Source organism: Argiope bruennichi, chromosome 10 (assembly GCF_947563725.1).
Source record: "Argiope bruennichi chromosome 10, qqArgBrue1.1, whole genome shotgun sequence".
In the NCBI taxonomy this organism is placed as follows: Eukaryota; Metazoa; Arthropoda; class Arachnida; order Araneae; family Araneidae; genus Argiope; species Argiope bruennichi.
In genome coordinates, this window is record NC_079160.1 from 103,948,616 (window position 1) to 103,954,373 (window position 5,758).

General features: G+C 25.0%; 1 long non-coding RNA gene across 1 annotated transcript; it reads left to right on the top strand.

The window, feature by feature from the left end:
• Positions 1–1,584: 1,584 nt before the first annotated feature.
• LOC129989417 (uncharacterized) lies at positions 1,585–5,443 on the top strand. The gene is made up of 3 exons (XR_008785769.1): positions 1,585–1,738; positions 3,430–3,606; positions 5,286–5,443. It is a non-coding gene; the product is annotated as an uncharacterized LOC129989417 (long non-coding RNA).
• Positions 5,444–5,758: the final 315 nt, after the last annotated feature.

Below are 5,758 nucleotides of genomic sequence, written 5' to 3' on the forward strand. Positions count from 1 at the left end.
TAAATATTTTTAACAAACGGTAAGAAGATAGTGTAGGTATTTGGTTTTATTGCTTTTCATTATACTTAATGTTTACAGCTATTTAAATGTGATATTTTTTCTGATGTTCACAAGCCTTCTTATGCTTCTAATCCTTTGAATCATTTAATCGACTGATTTTAGTTAAAATTTCATAGCAAGGCAATAGTTTCATTTAATAGAGAATTTGATAAAAAAAAATTATAAACTTTTCTTATATTTATAATAATAAATTATGAAATAAGTAAATTTTATAAATAAAATTATAAAATTTCATTATATTTATAATAATAAATTATGGAATAAGTAAATTTTATAAATAAAATTATAAAATTTCATTATATTTATAATAATAAATTATGGAATATACTAAGGATTAAATTTTTTTAATTGAATAAAAACAAACTTTTTTCATAAATATTAATTTTTTTTAAAAAAAAAGGTAGTTAAAACATTATTATTATAAAATTAAGGAATTATTTCTCTAATGAATCCAAATATCTAAATTAATAAATATTTTTTGATCTGATAATTAAAAACTCCTTAGATTTAAAATTTAAATAAAAAGCAAACACTTTCATTTCTTAAAAATAATTTTCTAATAATTGTTTTCAAAAACAAATATTTAAGCGTCTTTTTTTTTCTCTATTTATTTAAATACATTTTATTAAGCTTAAGCACTTATTTATTTAAATATATTTAACATTATTCTGTTGCTAATTAAACGTAAGTTTTTACTGAAATGATAGTTGAAAAGTAAAGAATTGTAATATCATTTCATCTTTATAAAATAAATGAAATACGAGTTATTTATTTAATACACATTTTTATCAACTGCATAGTGATAAGTATATTCCAGAATTTTAAAATATCGTTTTAAAGATGAAGAAACTGACATTATTACAATATTAAAATGAAAACAAAGAAAAAATCAACATTCTAATTAGGAAATATACTTCATTTGTCATTATTAACAAATTTAAAATGATTTCTGAAATATGAGAGTTACTCCTCAAAAGTAAGCAGAAGTGTAAAAGTAATGAAATAATAAAATAAAATTTAACATTTGACCAGTTTTTGAGAAATGTGCTCTTGTACAGAAAGAACTTATAATATCAAAAGCGTCATTGAAATTTAAATAATTACTTCCAGTTTAGATACACTCCAGCATATAATAACTGATGTCCTTAATAAAAAATTATTTCTATTACAGTTGACGTCTATATAAAATTAAACAAAGAATAAAATAAAAACAAAACGAGAAAAGGGTGCGCTCGCTGAATGTGTAATCAAGCAGTGCTTTGAACCACCAGATACGAAAGTGGATGAATTCACTTCAAAATCATCACGCTTCGTTTTTTATAACAAAGCAAACGGCAACGCCTGAAATCGTCTTGAAGTACACTTAATTTTCATTTTGTTTTTCTGCACGGTGATCATCGAAAATGGTAGGAAGTGTTGAACCAGAAATTCGTCTTGAAACAAAGTGGTGAATACAAGGTTATATTTCTGTTTCTTTTTGCCACGCCCTTAAAAAGGCGAGGGTGATTGGACAGCATTTTCCAAAATGAAGAGAATCAACCTTGGAATTTGAATTACTTATTGTGCCATCCACGTATTTCCTTCATTCAGAAAAGAGTATATAAGTCCAGAGAATTGGAGCTAGAATCATACTTTTTAGTTCTCCAGCTAACAAAGATCTTTCAAGATGCAAACCTTAGTGAGTATCGTTTCTCCTTTTCTAATACCTATTTCTAATATTATTTATAAGATAATATTTAAAAATATTATTTGATCGGCATTTTTTGCAACCATTGAATTTGTAATCCTTAGATAAGTTCAGATATACTAATGATAAAAGAAATTCTTGCCTAGTTTGACACGAGTTATTTTTGTTATTTTCTATTTCTTGAGATAAAAATTTGGTTCAGTTTCAACATAATAATAATTGAAAATCTATATGTAATATAATGAATATTGAGAGGCAAACATAACATACATATTACATATATAAATACAAACAAACATATACATACAAACATATATAAATAATATTCTTTTTTTACGGTGCTCTTAGAAATAATGAATTATGAATTTATAATGATGCTTTTCATACATATTAGAGCAAACATTTGGCTAAAAATATATCTACTAATATAAAAAAAAATTTTACTCGACTGTTGAAAAATGTTTCATTTATTTTGAAAGATTCTGTAGTACTTAATAGAATTTATTTGCTTAGTAAGAGAAAATAAATTTAAAATGCTATTATACTTTAAATCATTTTTTTTTCTGTATGCACTAAGGTGTTCAGATCCGAAAGCAAAGAAATGAAGCATATATCAACGAATCCCACATATATAATAGATAAAAATTTTACTAGAATAAAACTTCCAGACTGTAAATTTTGGAGAGTACATTTTCCTCGAATATCTTCTCTTCCGATGCTAAAATAATTTAGGGCATAAAGCTTTATTTAGAATATAATTTGAATTTAAATTTTATTTTTCGCAAGATTTATTTCCCCAAAGCCGTTTCAGTTTTTAAGACTTTCTTTTAATGTTGGGATAGATTTTTTTTTCCACAGCTTTCTCTTTGCTGATTTTTAAGACTTTTTTAAGATTAATTTCAAGCTTGCTGGTGACGGACAAAATATTTTTCTGAATTAAATTTACAAATATTGTCTTTCAACTTCCAATGCATAGAAAATCAAAATGGGGAATTTACTTTAAAATTCATTTTTAATTTTTCAAATCAGGAATATTAAATTATTATTAAATGTCAAAACGCTTCCGATCTGCATGTAAGAATAAGAACTAAAATTTTTCTTTCGAAAACAAGTTATTGAAAAGCTAAGTAGGATACAAAGCAGAAAATAATTTCAAATTTAAATAAAAGGACTTGAAAACGTTATTTTTTTCTAGGAATTAAGTTTAACGATGAACTTAAAATGCAAAAAGCCTTGAGTATTGTTAGACCCTTACTGATTTCGTTAATCATGATTCATTCTCTTAAGTTTTAATCATTTAAAAAAGGGTTGATTTAATTTTTCAAGAAAGAGAAGAAAAGAAAATGAAATGTATGTTTGAGAAATAATTAAATGTGTTTCCTCTTGAATTCAATTAAAAAACTAGACTCTTCAAAGTCTGTTTCCAATCAGAGACGATCTCTTCAACACAGAAATAACAGTAATTTCTTCATATTCAATCTTTAGAATAAAATAAAAATAAATTTAAGTTTTCTTAATGCATAATTAAAATCATAAATTATGCATTAAGTATTCTTAATGCATAAATTATAATTAAATAAGTAAAATAAAAATTTAAAAAAACCTTTTTCGATAGAAGTTGCATTAAAAAGAGAAAAATGTCCTTATTATTACATTTCAATTTCTGTAACTCTTTTCTGCAGTTTGTTCTCCTTGTCTTGGTGGCCTTGGTAGTGTGCACTCTTGCACAGTGGCCTTACTACGGTGGATACTACGCTGGCTACAACCCCTACGTTGCTGCCCCTTATGCCTACAACTACTACGGAGCCTACAACCCAGCTTTGAGCTACTTGTGGAAGAAATGAAGATATAAATTTGAGGTAAAACAGCTTTCATTTTGTGATTGTATGAATTCAAACTTATAAATTACTTTACTGTGCTATTTCTAAGCTGTCCTTAGAAAACTTGAAAGCTAATTTTGAAGCAAATTCAAAGGATTACACTTCTCTCCAAACTTCCTTACCATACTAATGAGAAGCACAATGCATAATTACCACAGATTTGGGGTGTTTCAGGAACGTGTCTACAGATAATTTTTCTCGGAATCTGATCTTAAATCCACCACACTGAAATTCCAATAGGCATGATGCTTTTCCTGTCGATCGCGCTTCGTTCAATGGTAACTGCTTTGTCGGTTGACTGTACACATGAAGAAGCCATGGTAGCAAAGAAAAAGCATGGTTGCTGTCAGCAAAAAAAATTGAACATATTCCACAGAAAACTTTAACCGATAGAATTATTCTTTGAGATGAAAAAGTATCTACCAGATCTTCAGTTTTAGTTATTGGGTAAATCAAAAAAATATATTATATACCGAATATCAAATAAAGTAAGAAGGATAGAGAAAACTTTTCGTTAAGCCTAAATATATCGTTTTTAAATAAATTTAGATAATTTTAACTTCAAATTCAATTTCTGAATTATCATCATATGAAAAACGTTTTAAATTGCAGAACGAGATTTTTAGAACATGATGCTTATTCGCTACGCTATTCAACCTAATGGAAAAGTACTTATAAGTAATTTTAAATAAAATTTTATTTCTAATAAGATATAATTTCTTTAAAAATGATGCAGATATCTGTCTGAAAATTTTACATTTCTTTCAGAGAATCTGTAATAAACTCTCCTGTCCTAAACTTAATTCAGTGCAACTGAAGATATTTAGCTCAAATAAAAAAAATCAAATTAAATGTTTCACAAGATTACCTTTTTTCTTCAGTTTACTCCTAATCAATTCAAGTCGTTTTGACGGCACATTTTATAAGTTTTTTTTTTCAATACCTATATATAATTTAGGAGGAATACATATAATTTAAGAGGAAATTTCAACTTTTCTTCTCAAATTAACAGCATTTTAATTAAACGCGAAAAGCCAATATTTCACTTTTCAAAAATTGTTTTTTGATTTCAATAATGTATATATTATTAACTATAAATTATTCATTAATTGTCTATATTGTCACAAAATAGTCAGAATAATAAATGCACACATTATTATTTTTAGTTTAAAAGAATAAAGTAAAAATAGTTTCGTCTTCAATTTTTATAACTTCAACAGATATCCAACTTTCTTTTCTAAGAACATCTGTTTTATTATCACTGCTTAGATATAAATTATTGTCGATATTAGTCCAAATTATGCAAAGCACATAATGTGCTTAAACTCTTTAATTACTCTTAACTCCTTCGTAAAGAACAAATTTGAATTATATTTATATACGACCTTTTTATAAATGCAAAATATGCATTAATGAAAAAATACAAAATTTTTTAAGTTAAATTTCAAATTATCCCCCTCCAAGTTATTTTTAGAGTAACAAATATAAAAGTTTGACAGAAAATAGTAACCTTTCAACGTTCAATCTTCGTAAAAGAAATTGCATTTCATTTTTGAATCACTCAATATAGAATATAAACTTTAAATGCAAAAATTCATATTTTTCTTCACATTCATTGTTTTTTTTTGTGTTTTATTTATTTATTTTTTTATTTTTAGGTATAAAGAATCAAATCCAGGTATACACTTTTGATGCCTGTAGACTACAATTCAAGACTGCAATTTTTGCTCAAAATTTAATAAAGAACAACTAAATTAATAAAGAACATCTTCGAAACGGCATTAAATGCAACATAAAGAAATGTAAAACAACCAATTGATTATACTATTGGAGAATAATAAAAGAAATATTCCTGATATTTTATTGTTTTCTGCTTGATTTCATTATATATATATATATAATATTTTAAGATATTCACTGAATTCTTGCATAATTTTTATTAATTTTGCAAGGTGAAATTTGAATTCTAATTTCCAAAAATTTTTAATTTTTAATTAAATTATCAACAAAAATTAAAAAATTAGATAGGTTTTAAAGTTTTAATAATTTAAAATGAATTCTTAATTTTCTTGAATTAAAATCAGCTTTTAAATGTTTTAAATTGGGAATGAAATCTATTACATAGCATATT